Raw genomic sequence first — 19,001 nt, forward strand, 5'->3', positions numbered from 1 at the left:
GCTTCCATTCACTAAGATCTCTAAGGAAACAATGTGGAAGAAGCTCATATAATACTTTATCTCTTTTAGATGAGCTTACTCAGCTGAACTGTTTTTTAAATGTTTGACTACTTAACTGGGACACTGAGAAACAAGATGGGGGTGTCCTCATTTCCTGCTGAGAAATAGGAAGGAAATATGGAGACAACATATTGTTTTCCTGTTGGGACCATGACACATATGATATCATCAGCAAATTTATTTCTTGCACAACCTTAAAAAGTAGGTATGATTGTACCCCTATTAAATACAGAGAAACTGAGATAGAAAGTGCTAATCTGTCCATAATAATTGAAGAATTCAAGATTTAAATAAATTATCTTCTAATTTTAAATCTCACAGTTTTCATTATGCAATGTCATTCAATTACAATAACAACAAGGTAAATGCAAAAGGAAAAAAAGGAAAGAAAACAAAGAGAGGAAGGAAGGAAGGAAGGAAATACCACTGATAGAGTTCTTACTACATACTAAGTGCTTTTATATGTTACACTTTTCAGACCTCATGACAACACTGCAAAGCAGAACTGACATCCCTATGTTTATATATGAGAAAATAAAATCTTAGAAAAGTCATCAAAATCACACAGCAAAGTATGAAGTCAAGATTTATGCTATGTCAAATGGACTCCAATATCTCAGCTTCCATGAAACAGTGGTTTGGTTCTAGAGAAGCATCTGTGCTTCTCTCTCTCTCTATATATATATATCTTGAACAAATTATATATATATATATGTATGTATATATATACATGTGTGTGTGTGTGTATATATACATACACATATATGTGTATATATATATATTCACTAACAAAACAAAATGTGACACTTTGGAGGGGGCTATTAGGACAGATAATGTCAATACACCTATGGAGTCTGAAAGCAATGGAAGAGCACTGAGGTACAAAAGAATGGAGAACCCCCAGATTATGCCCATTCAGAGGATACTTCAGGAGACAAAGAACCCACGTATTCCCCAGGATACCCCAACACAGAGATGGCAGGTACAGCACACTCTAGGGTAAAATTTGCTCATCACTTCTATACATTATAGTATATTTTTCTAAGTTTTCAGTAAAACTGGCAGGCTTTAATGTATATTTATAATCAAGTATTTCTTTGAGTATACAGCTGTTGTCATTCACTAGTAAATATTATAATAACCATCTTGACATTTGCTGAATGTTTTCTGTGCCAATCTCTTTAAATATTTCTTTTAATTTATTCTCATCATGATCCCTCTTATCTCTAATTTTTAGAAGCAAAAACTGAAACTCATAGAGGTTAGGGGACTTCTCTAAAAGCACATACCTATTACAAGCAAAGTCAGGGTTCTGTCATAGTCAGAGCTGACTCCCAGTTCAGTGCTGTTTCCACTGCCCCTCAATTATTCTAAATGCTACTAAACACCAGCCAGATGAGGGAAGTTTCCACCTTCTAAAGTATGGCACACTAGCCATGCAAGCAAGACACTAAGTAGTCAGTTTGGAAGTTTTGCACTACTTGATTTATATTAACATAGGAAACTCTAGTGCCATTCTGCAATAACTAATAAGTAAAATAAAATGTGCATATGACGAAAATAAATTCAGCTGCTTGCACAGCACTTGGCACATAGTAGGGATATAATAATTACTTGCTGAATAAATGCATGCACAATTCAGAGGACTCTTGATTGAATGTTTCTTTTCTTTTCTTAACTTGCTATTCAGCATAATCTGGCAGATTTTGAGCCAATTATTAATGTTGGAAATGCTTTTAAGAGAACAATGCTTTTGAAAACAAAGGACCAAGTCACTTTGGTGTATAGTGGTGGAGCCAGAGCCTTTTGTCCCTCTGAAGGCAGATTATTATTAAGCTTACTGATTAGCTAATCTGTAATTAATTTAATTATTAATGCTATTTACATATTTGGATTTTTTCCATCATTAAGCAGTTCTGCTACCCTCCCCGTTCCTTTGCATTTTAATGGAAAATAAAAGGGTTAAGAAGTGAGAAGATAAGTGACAAATGAAGCCATGAGATGCACAAGGCAAACACTCCAGAATTATTTGTAATGAGAGATCACACATAAAGGAAGAAAGGAATCACATGGAAGCTGAGCAAAGGATGGACTCTTTCTCTTTTAAACTTTTAGTGACTTTTAAACTTCGAGGTAGAGGCTATTTATAAATGCACATCTGTAAACAATTTATAACAAAACCTGGGAGCTTAGAAACCTGATTGTACATTCAGCAAATGCAGCTGCTGATGGAAGTCCACATGTCCTCACAATTCCCATGGTAGTTAGTAGCAGCAGGGGAGGGGTCACAGAAGCATTTTTTAGCATCTCTGGTCTCAGTTTTGTTTAACCTGAAATTAGAATGAAAATGCTGCACTTCAACTAAATATTAGCATGCACTCTCCAGAAAGAACAAAAAAGGTATAAATTATGTCTGATTGAACAAACACAACTCCACTGTTGAACAGCCAGTCAATGGAGAGGGCAGGGAAAGGCAATGGAGCAAGGTAATGTGTAATCTCACCAGTCAATGGACTGTGGGCCGGCCTGGGCGGCCCATCGCTGGAGGTGTCAGGGAGATAAATAGCAGAGTGTCCTCCTCAAAAATATGATTAATACCCTCCTCGGTCCACTGCTGAAGATGTAGTGGGTGCAGCTGGTCTGGACAGCAGTTGTATAGAGGGAAAATCCGGGACGATTTCAGCGGAGCAAAGAGGGCAAAGAGGAGGACAAATCACCACCAGAGTGGGGATGCAGAGGCCTGACGGATGGGGAGGGGTCTGCAACAGCCAGAGGTCGTGGTAAGCTGCAGATTAAGTAACATTTAGGACCCTCCTCTAGTGCATGTGCACCTGAGCCCTAGAGGCCGTGATCCTGAGGGAAAAAGACAAGTCGAAGCTGAATCTTTGTGGAATATCTATGCCACTCCAGAAACCCTGAGTGATGCTGAATAATTATGATATTTATGATGTAACTCCTGTGTGACTAGCAGATTGCCTTCAAACTATTTAATTCTTGTAGATTGGTATGAAGTAATGGCAAGGTTAATTTCCTCTTCTGCAGATGGGGTGTTTGAGGTTCAGAGAAATATTCAGACATTTTCATTCTTCTTGCCAAACCAGCCTGACTCCCTATAAATTAAACAAAACAAAAACTTAAGACCCTTTTGGTCAGAGCTCATCTTGGGCTATTTGCTGTAGTTTCCACTTGTCTCTTCTGCCCCTTCCTTCTAGGGGTTTGGGCCACACTTTCTTTTTTCCTGATTTCTCTTTCCCTTTATAGAAGTATGTCAACAAAAATTTTCAAGACTGTTTGCTGTGTTTCTCTTATTTTGTGACACACAAAAAATCATATAGTGGTTGTTAATAATGTAAAACAAATTGACATGTTCTTATATTTTACTGGTAGAAGGTAGAGAAATTTTTCTGTCCTTGGGCAAGTATCAGTGCCATATTTTCTTTATCAGATGTTTCCACAAGAATGGTCAAGATACTACAATATTCAAAAGGCCAACAAAAAAAGTTCTCATTTTTTTTTTTTTGAGTTGGAGTCTCATTCGGTCGCCCAGACTGGAGTGCAGGGGCCGCTCCCGGCCACCGCAGCCTTGCCTAATGGGCTCTGGGGATCCTTCCGCCTCAGCCTTCCAAGTAGCCAGAATTACAGGCATGTGCTACCAAGCCCGGCTGATTTTTTGATTTATTGTAGAGATGAGGTCTCACTGCCCAGGCGGGTCTCGAACCCGCGGGCTTAGGCAATCCACTCACCTCAGCCTCACAAAGGCACGGGATTACAGGATGAGCCACCAAGCCCGGCTAGGTTCTCATATTTTAGTATAACACCAGAATATTGCTAGAAAAAAAGATTACAGAGAAAGAGCTACCCGAACCTAGATTTGTTGGTTTACTGAATATTGTTGTCAAACATAGTGAACTAAAAGCAGATTTTACAAAACTTAATAGTGAAATTTCAGAGCTGAAAAAAGTAAAAAAAATTGAAATCCAACTTAACTCTAATCAAGGCTCTACAATGGTGTAATGAATCTTAAAGAAATGGGTGCAACATCAGGTGAGAGGAAGTACCGGGGCTGAGGTACAAAGTTGACAGTAAAATCCAATAGGCAGTGAATACATTGTGTTTTTGAGCAAGTGAAAAAAATGTTATCTTATCCAAAGGGATTCAATGATTTGATCTCAACAGTCACAACCATTATGATAATGTATTTCTTGTGTGTTATGGTTTACAATTTTCATGGTCCTTCAACATGTAACTTCTAGAATATCTTTATCAGCATCATTTCCAATAGGCTTCTCAAACTGTTATGTACACATGAACCACTTGGCACCTTGTTAAATGCTGATTCTTACTTATTAAGCCTGGTGTGGATTAATTGGATTCTGCATTTCAAACAAGCTTTCAGGGTATAGTGATGCCACTTGTCCACAGACCACATTTTGAGTATCAAGGCTCAATCATATATCTTAGGTGATGAAATTGACCAAACACACAAATAGCAGGTGGCAGAGCCAGAATTTGAACTCAGGATACTTAACCACAAAACCCATATTTCCCTGGTCCACCAGTGCCCCTCAGATGAGAATATGCCACTCAATGCCAAAAGAGATTTGACATCAGTTTCAAAAGAAGTAGGAAATCTGAAGTAGAAAATTAAGTTTATGAAGTGACACTCTACATCTCGGATCAGACTAATCTCTTTGCAAGGTCTCCAATGTCTCTTTGAGTTCATGAAACACTGTGTCTCTGGAGAGATGCCAGGGGATGGTAGGACAGAAAGAAGCAATCCTTAAAGTATCCATAGACACAATTTGTTTAAATAAAATACCCTGGCTATAAGATAGAATTAGCCAGGAAGTACCAGCTACCTAAAGAGCAGGGTGGTTTGTATTGGCCACAGTCACAGATGTCTACAAGAGAATGTTTTTATTGATATAATATAGGGGGTAATAATTTGCCCAAGGTCACCTAACCTGGTCACGATAGAGCTCTCTATACCCTCTCCCATCTAAAGTTCATTTCATAGCATGCTTCCCCAGTGTCTTAAAAGCTCTGATAAAACATGAAACTAAAGCTGTGTTAACATGACTCTAAAGTCACCACTCTACTCAGGTAATTAGAGTATGCTCATTAAAAAATCCATAGCCAAAATCTGACATTATTTTCTTATCTTATACTTAGACATGTTCATATATAATAAACAGCCGAAGATATAGCTACAAATAAGTTATCCGATCCTAAATCATTTCTACATTTTCAGATTTTTCAGCCATTCTTCTTGGATTTTATTTATTTATTTATTTATTTATTTATTTATTTATTTATTTATTTTTGAGCTGGAGTCTCACTCTGTCACCCAGACTGGAGTGCAGTGGCTGCTCCCGGCCACCGCAGCCTCGACCTGCTGGGCTCCGGCGATCCTTCCGCCTCAGCCTTCCGAGTAGCCGGAATTACAGGCGCGCGCTACCACGCCCGGCTAATTTTTTTATTTATTGTAGAGATGAGGTCTCGCTGCCCAGGCACGTCTTGAACCTGTGGGCTCAGGCAATCCACTCACCTCAGCCTCCCAAAGGCGCGGGATTACAGGCTGAGCCACCGAGCCCGGCTTCTTGGATTTTATATCTGTCCTTGTGTCATGTATCTCTCCATGCTTCCCACAAATATTTCCCAATTCTCCATTCTAATCTTGAAATATTATCAAGCATTATGACATTATGCATAGAGGAACTAGGATATAGTATTATATAGTAAACTATATATACACATTTAGGCATGTATGTGTGCATTCCATTATTTTCCATTCATCTTTAGTCTGAAAAAGGGATCAAATAAGTAAATGAATGATTTTGTTGCCAGATTAGTTTGGAATGTATGATGACCTCTGTTGCTTTCTTGAAAGTTCACAAGGACCTGAAAACTCCCATGATAAAGAAATTTATTTAACTTCATTTAGCCTGGCATGTCTAACAAGTGTTTAGGTTTTGTTTGTTGTTTATTTTTACTGCATGCTCATGTAGGGCACACAGAATAGCACTCTGCAGACTTCTCCTTAGGAAATGAATCTAATATCATTGAGTATATTTTCAGTTTATGGTGGATAGAATAGAGTATAATAAACACACTTGATTTGTTTTGATAATCCATAATCTTTTAGGTCATTGCAGCAACAAAACATTTTATTTGTAGAAGTGTGAGATAAATCGTGTCCTCTCGCATTTTCTTCTATGTACCTTTCCTAAAATAAATATGTTTCCAATCAGTTGGTTCCCTTCACAAACCAAAGAAGAATACAAAATATTTGTGACACTGTAATTAAAGGGTGAGGCGATTTAGTTTTTGAGAATTGAGACTTTTCTATATGAGCATACCCGCATAGATATCACACAAATGATGCAATACATGGTTAACATGACACCAAAAATGTTATCATTTTTAGAAATGTAAGAATTTGTTTATTATGATACAAGATGCCATATGAAAAATTATGAAAACACTATAAAATTGTTTACTAAATCCATCTCTAATAGCTTAGGTATTGAGCAATCATTTAACCTAGGCTTTTAGTTTCCAGGTGTACTGAGATTCACACATTCAAGTCATGTAGCTGGTGAGTGGATCAACATGGACTGAAATGTTTTCTTATCTTTAGGTACCAAGACAGGTCTCTGCCTATATTTACTAGTTCCTGAGGCTCCTCAATGGGGTCCCACTAACAGTATTTCTTCCTGTAATTCCATGTGTTCTTTTAAAAAATATATTTATGAGGTACAAGTACAGTTTTGTTGCATGGATATATTTCATACTGTTGAAATCTCAGCTTTTAGAGTAACCATCACCCAAACAGCTGTCCTTATCTTTCACCCTCCTCCCACTTTTTCACCCTTCTTGGTCTCCAGTGTTTATTATTCCATTCATTCTGTCCATGTGTATACATTACTTAGCTCTCAATTTTATGTGTTCTTATGACCCCAAAAGACTGGTTGAAAAGTAAAATCTTAAACTAATCTATAGTGTTATAAATGGGGTAGGATGGAGATGGTTTCTGAGGATAAATATGAATTTGACATTTTCACAAAATTTTTATGTAAATGAAGTGAAAAACTCTGATGATGGGCTATTGAAATAGAAACAGAAGTATTTTGATTTAGATAATGAAAGAGGGATTTATCATTTGACTTGTACAAATTACTTTCTTGATTCATTATCTAAATAAGTCATATTTGAAATGGTTTTTAGTATAATTTTACTATTATATGTTTAGGACTCTGGGAGAGGGCTCTATATTTGGAGACACCACAGCTACATTAAGCAGAATTTCATTCTATAGTGGGGAGAAAGAAAATACAGAAAATTTGACATATCACTGCACTTTCTCCTCCTGAATACATAATCTCTCTTTAAGTAAAACACTAAATAAATTCATGGACTCTGGACCCACGCTAAAACTAGATGCTTTCAAAGGCCCTGGTTAATGAGGAATCTTTTAAATGTCACATCTACAGTGCAAATTAACCAATATTGCATAGCAAAAATCCCTCACAAGAAATCTGGTCAATGGTTTATGACAAAAAAATTAATGCTTTCTGTCAAGAATAAGGGTTAAGTTTAGTATTAATCATAAAATGACCTTTAATTGCCAAACAAAAGCACTTTGTTATTTCACTACAATCCCAAACTCACCCTGAGCATTGAAAAAAAGTCATGATTTGCTTAGTATAAATATATTAAAGTATTAAACCCGCTCTGCTACTCAATTAGTAAACATGTCAAGGGGTGGGTGAGTTATTCATGGTTCAGAGGGCCAGCCCCTTTTCACAGGGAACTTTTTTCACTCTAATGAAATGATGGATAATCTGGAAGTAGGTGCTTTAAGAAGATATTAATCATTCTCGGTGGTAATGTTAATCATGCGTTCCATCATCTCCAGATGCCGTGGATCACCTTCCTCTGAGACAAAGGGCACCTAAGCTAGGAGAGTCCTTTTGATCACCTTTCTGCAGAGACCCTCACATGCTGCTGACATTAAAGTGAGCTTTGGATTTCAGGGCATCCTTAAGGTAAAAATGGCACTGATAGTATAAAACCCCTTCAACTGATTTTTGAGCAACATGGACTGAGAGCTCTTCTCTCATAAGCCCTAATTATTTACATTTTAATGTAGCTAATATTATAGCCTAAAGGGACTTAAGCTACAGAAGTAGAACATAGAAGTCCATCAAGCAAGACATAAATGTATGACTTGGCAAGCTGTTTTTATAGTCTAGGCTTCTAATCTTACAAAATATTAGCGTTCGTTGGGTCAGATTTATCTCTTAAAATGTCTCTGATGTCTCCTTGAGTTAATGAAACACCGTGCCTCCAGAGAGCCTTCTGGCCAATTAAACATTTTTATGACTGGTGTTTTTTTAAAAGGAAAAAAATGTTGAGTATAATCTGAGGGTATATCTTATGAGGCTAAAACAGCTCCCATCACAGACTAATTTTGAATGCTTCATAGACCCCAGTGCCTGAAGAAGAAACCTGGAATGATTCCTAATGCTAAGAGGTTGTTCCATATAAATCGCCTCAGAAACATAAGCCTGAGGGGAGCAAGTAATGCTCTTGTCATCCTGCAGAAGTATTAAAGACTCCAGAGGTTAGATAATATCTGCATATACAGGGAGCTTCATTTTCTTAAACTCATGTGTGCATGTGGCAGGGTCCACAAATTCACAGGAGGGTTGCCAATGAGGTTATGGGATCTCATTTTGGGGGCCAACTCTACTTAGAGGCAGACATCCCCCACAGGATGTCTTACGCAGTGCCCAGACCCAGTCACTAAATATTTTTATCCACATATGTAGAGACAAAGAAATGGAGACTCTCATCTGGCCTGCAGGAGAAAACTGATTATTTTTTTTTTCTTCCCTCAAATGTAGCTATCTAGTGGCACTTTCTGCTGCAGTATCTCAAATTGGTTTGTGTATCTCAATAATCTGCCAAATTAGAAAAATAAGTCTGTGTAGGTGCATCTGTTATTTGCCTAATGACTTATTTGGTTGGGTTTCTTTACTCCAAATACCTTCACCAACACTGTGCTTCATGCCCTCTTTCTTTCTGTCCTCCTAAACCGGTGGCATTCTAAATTTTGTCTCCTCTTAAGGTGGATTCAACTTGGGGCTTTAAATTTTAATAGTAAATTGCATTAAGAGAGATAGATGTTTTCTTCTCTCAGAACCTCATTTCCACTAAATTTCCTCATTGACCTCCACATATTTTACTTCTATTCTTTCCTTTCCTTGTCTGGTCCATAAAGCTTATCAAAACCCTCTATCTCAGTCTCAGTTTATCTTTCTTTCTCTCCATGTCCAGTGTATCCAGCCAGACTTCAAATCTGAAGTGGTGTTAAAAGATACGTTCATGCATTTTGACTGGCATGCACTGGGTTATTAAAGCAAATATTCCTTTCTATAACTTGGAACCCTATAAATACACAGGCTCTGAAGTCAACTGGCTTCACTAATTTTCCTGATTCTTGACCATAAAATTCTTTCCATAAAGTTCTTCCACTCTTCTCAAGCATTGTACTTAACTTTCTTCCCCTTTTTCTCAGCCAATGTTATTGCTGGCCCCTTCATTAGAAAAAGGAGGGCCCTCAGAAAAATTCTCAATATTCTCCTGTCATTGACTGCCAAAATTATTTCCTTTACCATGCTTTTCCCTTTTGTTTTCCTGGATGATGACATGTTCTTATCTTCTTGTTAAAAACTTACTGTTGGAGCTTCTGATTTTCTTCTCTGCCTTTTCTTCTGGAACTGTGCTCCAGTACTCATGCATTCTTGCTCCAGAATCTCTAATTTATTTCAGTCTATACATAATTACAAGGCTCTCTCTCTCCAAAATGAAAATTCCTTCTCAATATCTCTTCTAATCATCTTCTAAAATCATTGGAAAAAAGAGTCTCTACTTCTAGAATCTGTAATGTTTCACATTATATCTTCTCCCAGTCCCTCCTGGCATTTGACTTCATTTTGACATTGAAATTTTCATCGCTAAGGTAACCAATGACATTTTAATAAATATGGAGAGCTTACTATATACCTACCATTATTCTAGGTAGGGGGGAGACAGTAAGAAACAAAACAGTTAAGAAGATACTATTCACTCAGTTCTCTTAGAACTTACATAATATTATGTTGCCAAATGTAATGAATATTTATTTATATTGACTTTATGGAATTCTTGAGTTGCTCTGTGTACAATTTGCCTTACTTTGACAAATTGTCCCTGTATCTTATTTGTGTATTAGCCTAAAATGTTAGCATTATCCAGAGTTTTAATTTTTTTCACTACTCTTTTCACCCATGCATTTATTCAGTTAATTTTATCCACTCTCATGGGTTCAATTACCATGTATATGCTGATTTCTCTCAAATCTATCACTGTAGTATAAACTCTTTCCCTAATCATCAAACCTACATATCTTCCTGCTTCCATGTTTCAAATATTTATATAAACCACAAACAGACAAGTTGAATATGACCAGATTTAACGTCACCTGCTCAAGATCAGTTCCTTCCCTTTTTAACTTAGACACGGCACCATTGTCATTCAAATGAAAACATGGGATTTATCTTTGATTTTCCCTATCTCTCTCTACCCTTTAATAAACAATTCCTAAAACATTTATTTTCTGAATTTATATTTCTCATGTGAATTGTACTTCCTAATGATTTCACTCCATACCCTCCCTTCTCTCATGAACATTTGTAACTTCTACCTGTTCTACACCTCGAGTTAACCATTCACAGAGCAAAGATGTGACTATGTTGAGTCTTTGCTTAGGTTATTGAATGAAAGAATAAAACCAAAGTCTTTAATGTGGCATAAAATATCCTTTATAATACTGCTTTTACTAACCTTGCCAGCATCACATTTTGTCACTTCATGACTCACCACGTATTTCAGCGTAATGAATGATTTATATGTCCTTTGCAGAAACAAAATTTTCTGCTTATCTGTTGTTTTTGTTGTCTCTAACCTTCATATTTTTACTTACTCTTTCCTATCTACTTGGTTGTTTTTCTTCCACATTTTTACTCAAGTTCATATTTGCTCATCTCTTCGAAGGCATATGTCATATCCTCCATAGAAGTATTTTCTTATTATCGATCACCTCCACAATGTGTCTGGGTGTCCAACTTCTATGTTTTTATTATTTATCAAGAATCTATTATCAACCTATTATCTATTATCTTCTATATTTCCTATTATTTTTCACCTCCACAATGTGCCTGGATACCCAACTTCTTTGTTTTTCAGTACACTGTACACTAACAGACAGAAGGAGCACTTTACAATTATCTCCTTATATCTCAGGTCTACTTGACTTGATTGTGGTTATTATAGAAGAATACTTCTAAATCCTTTTATTCTCTTATTCCCTAATACAATGCCTAATGTAGAATAAAAATTCAATGAAGATTTGGAAAATAAATTATTAGAAGGAAGAAAAGAAAGAAGTTACTCATTTTAAACTTAAGTACTTTAAGCATATAGCGGAATTTTTCCCAAAGAGGTCATATCAACGTATAGCATTCCACATGCTTTTCTTACACAGTGAAGGAGACTGTCTTCGTTTAGGAGTGTGTGCATTCATTTATTCATATAAATTTACTGAATGGCAATGGTAGTTACTGACATAGGCTCTGCAAACACAAAGATTATTTACTGTATGGTTTGTCCACTCATGATATCATGAGAGCATATCTGCATAATAAAATAATTTTATTTTAGATTTAATTTATGCAAGAGAGGGCAGAGGCACAGTGGGGGGACACAGAGGAAGGTGTGTGTTGTGTGTTGTGTGTGTGTGTGTGTGTGTGTGTGTGTGTGTGTGTGTGTGTGTATGTGTGTGTGTGTGTGTGCGTGTTTCAGCAGTTCTGGGAAAAGATCATAGAGGAAATGACAAATGTTTAAGGACCAATAAAAATTTACCAGACAAAAATTAGGAGAAAGATAGTCCAGAGAAGACTTCTGTGGGGATCTAGCAAAGAGAAATATGAGAAATTCTGAAAACCAGGAGTGGTTCAGAAGCACTGATATGCAGAATGTCTTTTGGGAGAATGATAGGAGATGCATGTTTGATCTTTTTCAATAAGCGAGCTTTCTTCAAAAGATTAGCACTCATACTGTTTCCCAAGGTCAACCCTCTCCCATCAACTACTCAGAGAAAATTTGAGAGTTGAATTACTCTGGTGAACTAAACAAAATTGCATACTTACCCTCCTTTATTTTTTTCTTTGTCTGAAATACTCATTGTTGAATAAAACATCTTTCCAGGAGCAGTAATGATTACATTTATGTAGGCAGAATAGAAGCCTTCCTGTGAAGTAGGAATAATATCAGGACCAAAACTGCCCATACTAAAGCTACTAGGATTCATGTGATTATGTAGATACAAGGACCAAGACATGCCCTTGACTAATTTTCCTTTGAGGTGACATCTACATATAGCACAGGCATGAGCTGTTCTCATTCTGTTTCCAGGGTAAATGTTTTGGCTATCTGCCCTTCCCAAGATGGAGTCTTTTCTAAGGATCTGCTGCCTGAACATAAACAGTACATTTCCTTGAAGTATCATAATGTTCTATAGTGGTGGACCTTCAATTATTTCTCTTGCAAGGTCTCCTCACCAGCAACCAAACACACACCTCCTTATTTTTTCAAGTCACAGCTAGTAGCTATTAGAAACATACACAAACAGACCTCTTACAAGTATAAATATTAATGTTCATATCCAGTTTATCTGCATAAAAAGAAAAAAATTCCAAGGACCTCATAATTTGCAAATCTACCTTGCTCACAAGGGAATCAGTACTTCTTTGTATTTTCTTTTGTTAAGTAACCTCTAATAATTGTACACCTTTCTGGAGTACATAGTAATGTTTTCATATGTATTCTATACACCATGATGTATAGTGATCAGATCAGTGTAATTAACATAGCCATCACCGTGATCATCTTTCATTTCTCTGTTTGGGAAACAGTTCATATCCTCCTTCTAGCTTTGTGAAACTGTGTAATATATTATTATTAACTATAGTCATCTTTCAGTGTTACAGAACACTAGAACTTACCAAGTCAGTACTTCTATTCTTCACTTGAACAACTGTGTTTTCATAAAATAAAATGTCATTGACTATAAACATCACCAGTTGAAAACAGCAAAGAAAACCCACCACATTAAATACCCACTACTCAATTAAAATATGCTTGCAGATATTAGAATTAAATATTTATATTTGAAATAAAAAATTTAAAAAGCCTATGAAAAAAAGATTTTTTATACATGAGTTGAAAATTAAGTAAAAGAGTCATGCTCACTTTAAGAAAACTTCTAACTCTCAAGTGTCTATAATAGCTTAGTCCAAAGACTCATCATGTTCCTTAGGTATTATTTTTCTAAGTGGAAATATAAATGACTAAAAAAATTATAAACTAATTTCTTGACTTTTCTAAAATTTATTTTTAATTTAATTTTGTACCAGTGGTAGTAGTTGGCAGAAATATTGGAATCCCACACATACAGGTCATGTTATCCAATAACTCAATGTTTTCCTGTTGTAATCAATTATGTTAGTATTCTTTGATCAAAGATAAGTTAATGAAAAAAATTATTCTTCCCACAGATATTTACTAAAAAATAGGCTACAACAAAAAAAGTGCAATATTGAGGATAAGAGAAAATAAAATTTTCTAAAATAAATAAAAGGTGAAAAAAAGATTTACTCGTTTGTGTTGGTCTTTATATACCAAGTAGAAAAGAAAAATGCTCACTGGTTGAGTAGAGCGCATCATAGCACATCTCATTACCCTCAAAATTTGGATGGATCACAGGTCAAAGGATGTTCTCTAATATGCCTTAGGCAAACATGTTCCACCAAATATCCACATTATTTACTTAGACTATTGATGATGTCTCTGCTCTGTCATACTAATACTGGAACAATTTTCTATTTATAAAATTTTCTTAGCAAACTAAGAATTAGATAAAATGCTACTTTCCCCTTTTACGGTGACAATAGGTTATGAAGCCAAATTTAGAAGAACAAAATGTGAAATGGCTGGCAGGATGTTATAGATCCCAAGGCCTTTGTTGAATCATATTGGCCTTGTCAAAGTTACTGCTTGAGACCATGATTGTACAAGAGAAATAGCCTAGGACAATAACAGCCGACATTTTGTTGATATGCCTAAAAATTACAATAAAAATACTTTTGTTTCTTATTGTGATATAATAATTACATAATAAAAATAATAATATAAAAACACTTAACTGGCAAGAGCATACTTCTGATTGCCTTCTCTTAAAACCACCCAGCTCAATCTCATTAAGTTCAATGCTTTTCTTGACATTACAAGGTCCTGAAAACCATTAGCTTAATTTTTATTTGCCAGGACTATTTACATTCTTGTATTGTTTACAAATTCAAACTCTAGTTAGAAAAAACAAAACGATTGAGAGACTTTGATTATTCCTTTTGTTTGTAGTTAAACAGTGCACTCTTAGATATGCCCACACTCATTTCACAGGGATTTACTGTGTCACCTGGCCAGTAAATAAAAGGCATTGTGGGATAAAGAAAAGAGGTAGACCTTGAAGTGAGGTTGGCCTACATTTAAGCTGTGACTTTATCGCTGCTTTGTGAATGACCTTAAGCCAGGAATGTTGCCTCTCTGGCACTCAGTTTTCTCATTTGTAAAACAAAGATATGCATAGGTATAAATGACTGATTTTAGGCTTGTCATGGGGTGTCAGCTCAATAATTTATAGTTATACAGTTTTTCTGGAAATAAAGTCTCCCAGGGGGAGAAGAATTAGTTACATTCTGCTCTCTTTCATCAGGTCACACCTAGACTTTTTTTCTTTATTTCTAAAGTCCATCCTTTAAGAAAAGGAACTTTGATAAATGAATAAGTGTATCAGAACAGTGTACAAAATCAAGATTATATCCTGTGAGCAGTGGCAGGAAGGAGTGAATGGGTAGAAGGAATAGGAAGTTTTGTAAAATAATTGCTGATCTATAATGTATGAGAAAATTTAGAACTATTCACATGATTCCAGAGATTAAGACAGAGACTGGAGTAAAGAAACTGTAGGCAGGCAGAGTTGGCTCAATAAGAGGGAGAACTTGATTATAATCTAACAGCTGGACCAAGGTGTCCAGCTGTTCAGAAAGGGGCTGGCTGTTTGGTTAGGATTCTCTAGAGGAGGGCTGAGTAATAGTAAAGTGAATTGGATTGTTTGATATTTAAGGAGGTGTCTGATCTTTAGTGTATGTTTCAATACTATGTGAATGACATAACTCAAAATGATGATTGTGTGTTCACTTTCAAAAAATGGTATTCCATCAAGTTCAATGAGGTAGAAGCCATAGGACATCATCAACACGTCATTTTCTAGTGATCCTGTTTCCATTGGTTATTTAAACACTCTCCTCCACCACCAAACCCATCTAGGCCCTAAGCAATCTGGTCCAGATCTGCTTCCCCAGTCTCAGTTGCTGCTTCCCACTAACTGGTGTTCCTGGCTGTAACCACACCAGGCTGCTTGTCCACACAAAAAGAAGTCACATCTTCCCTAACCTCCACACCTCTGTCCTTACACAACATTTCCTTGGTCCTAAGAATTTCTCTTCTTGTCAACCCTTTTTTAGGAAAATGACTCTCTTTGCCAATACCAAGACAACTGTGTGGTTAGGACCATGTCTTTATGTCTGCCATTATCTCAATAATGTCTTGTCAGTGTGAGGTCTTTCTGGTGTTACGAGATGGTGGTTTCCACAAACATATCTCAAAATACATAAAAAATAAAATTTTTAAAAATTGTGGTTTTTGTAGGCATTTCCAGCTGTAGTCACAATAGCTAATCTTCAGCTAGATATTATTACGTCAAAGCTTAAATACACAGAAGCAATAGGAGATAGGCAACAAAATTTTAAATAAAATATAGATGATAAGAGACATTTCAGGCAGATTTACCGTAGATGATTTTCCACATTTCCCAGAAAATTCTGACCACAGGCCACTCTGATTGACGGGGTCAAGCTCCGACTGAGAATCCGATTGGAGCTCCTCCTGGCTTTGACAAGGACGCCTGCACTCTTCTAAATTAGACAGGGCCTCTGCTCTCTGTTGGGAGTTGCCTGTTTAAAGAAACAATGACTTTAGTTAAGGTCCAGGACACAGAGTTTGAAGGCATGAACAAATAAATTTTTTCAGCTTTCCTTCCCACCCAGCAAAACAAAGGATTTGAAAGCACTGACTATGCTATGCACTCATACAGCCACTGCATTCTGACAGTTTATTAGTTGATGTTGACATAAATATCCAGCATCAATTGTTTCCACGTTATTCCAAAAAGTATCTTTTCTAAATTGCCTTTTCCAATAAGATGAAGACAAAATTTCTCTGAGGATCATAATAGTAATTTATAAATGCTTTCCAAAATAGTCATCTCAACCTCTACCTTGTCCAGGTGATCCTAGTTTTTGCAGTGATTAACTGTGTTTGCTCAATCCTGCCTTGACCTCCAGTGCCCTCTGCAAACTGGTAGCCCTCATCCAAGGAGGATATAAGATCTCTCTTGCTATCTGCTGCTCATTGAGAAGTCACCTTCCCTTCCCACTCTACCCCATTCCATATCGTTTACATTCACTCTATTGGGCTCTTGTATCACCCTCTTCTTCACCACTTAGCTCTACAGTAAAACTAGAGCCCAATCTCTTTGGTTACCACCCTGATTTTGGTAGCTCCTTCCTCTCGGACTCAAATCATAGATAATGGCTCAGTTTCTCTTGTGAATGGACCCACCAACTGGCAATGTCCATTGGCTTCTGGATGTTTCCACTCACCAGAGCTGCCTTCTGAGAAATCCTGGGCATTTCTATTCAAAGGCTCAGCCTCACCTTTGCCTCTGGATTCACCAGAGGACATCAACAGTATTAAGGCCTTGCCATCTTTCTCTTCACCCAATAATCTTAATGAAACATTGGTTGCAAATCTAATGTTTGACAAGTACTGTACTAAAATTGGAAATAGGAAGTCAGTTCCTTAAAGAGCCTCTAGAATAAGATAAAGTTATATTTTCCCTTGCATATATTTAAGTGTTAATAAAATAAGCCCCTAAATAATCCAGAGACTGCAACAAGCCAATACAAAAGCATAAGTAGATCAAAGCCCTGGGAATCTTCAAAGATAACTGGGGAGCAAGCCAGGCCTAGTCCAGATCCTGAGAACCTTAACTTCTATCTCTGCTCATCGGTCATCCTCAGATCCTCAGGGTGCATCAGACACTGAATGAATGGTTTCTGATATACTGCAAATTACCTCTTTAGAAAGTCACATTTCTATTTTTAACAACATCAATCAAGTTAAGCTGAAATGTGTTTTAATGTGCACTTGAAAGAAAGCAGAATCTCTCTCTTTTAACAAAATGTGCTAAAATTTAAAAAACTTATTTATTTATCTGAAAGTTGAGTGCTATGGTAAGCAGAAGAGAGGCCCTTCAAAAATGACTACACCCCAATTCCCATGATCCATGAATGTGTTACATGACAAAAGAAATTTTCCAGATAAAATTAAGTCAAATGTTTTTGGATGAAGAAACCATCTTGGGTCATGCGGGTCAGCCCACTGCTTTCACAAGGGTTATTATGAGGGGAGGGATAAGGGTCAGAGAGAGAAAAAGATATAAAAGTGGAAGCAGAGGTTGGAGGGATGGACCATGAGCCAAGGAATAAGAACTGCCTTATTCTCTATTAGCTGAGAAAGCAAGGAATGGATTCTTCCCTAAAGCCCCAAAAGAACACAGCCCTACCAATTTCTTTTAGACTTCTGATTCTCAAACCGTAAGATAATGAAACTTCAAACTTTTGTTTTCTTATGACACTGAGCTTGTGGTAATTTCTTATAGCAGCAATAGAAAACTAACATAGGTGTACAAAGCATTTAATCAACAAATATTCCTTTTCTATGGGGCTTCTAGGAAGGAATTATCAGTAGGTGTTCAATTAGAAAACATTGCTGATAATTCATATGAAGACGAAAATCTACAGCTTATCTGCTCTGGAAATATCCAGATGATTCTCAAATAGTGTGAATAAAATAGCTGGAAAGCAGCAAGGTGACTGGATGATCTTTGTTGTCACACTTGACCCTGGATAAGAATAATCCAGAAGATGAGTGAAGGGAATCTCAGGAACAGTTACACATTAATAAGATGGTTATGTAAGATGTTTTAATAATCTTTTGTGATAGTAGAGACAACAAAATATACACTTCTCTTGAACTTTCTTTTTTCAGTTCAGTTACAGGAAAGCATTATATAATTTGGAAACTAATGATTTTAAAATGATTGATGTTTTACAGACAAACACATCCAAGCTCATTTCTCAGTCTTAACATCTGTGATTCTGAAAGTCTATAAGTAATTTCCTGAAGCTGTTGGGTAGAGTAATTTAAAGGAATCTAAATTCTTTAAGTGAATAGGTTAATGGTCATTGTAAATACCAATAATTAAATGCAAATTCCAACAATTAAAACCAATATCATAGGTGGTAAGGGGAAAAAAAAGAAATGATAGGCTGCAGTAAGATTTTAGACATTTCAAATTGTGTGACAGTGCACCTTCCTTTAATGAAAATTACAAACAAACTTAGAAGTCATTATCCTGTCTTAAAGTTTTTGAAATTCAGAGCATCATGGTGAAAATATTGGTATTTACTTAAATTTCTACTTGACTTTAGTGGGGAAAAACAGCAGTAAGGACTGTTCATTGATGTCATTATCTCCACCTCGATATGACTTGCATACCTGCTCCACTGCTCTGGTTCAAGACAATTAATCCTAATATCCAACCCCTCCTGTGGTAATTTCTCATCTTGGCAGGTCTCTTTCTGTAATGGCTA

The sequence above is a fragment of the Carlito syrichta genome, unplaced genomic scaffold (genome assembly GCF_000164805.1).
Source record: "Carlito syrichta isolate Samal-C Ts95f unplaced genomic scaffold, Tarsius_syrichta-2.0.1 Scaffold315352, whole genome shotgun sequence".
In the NCBI taxonomy this organism is placed as follows: domain Eukaryota; kingdom Metazoa; phylum Chordata; class Mammalia; order Primates; family Tarsiidae; genus Carlito; species Carlito syrichta.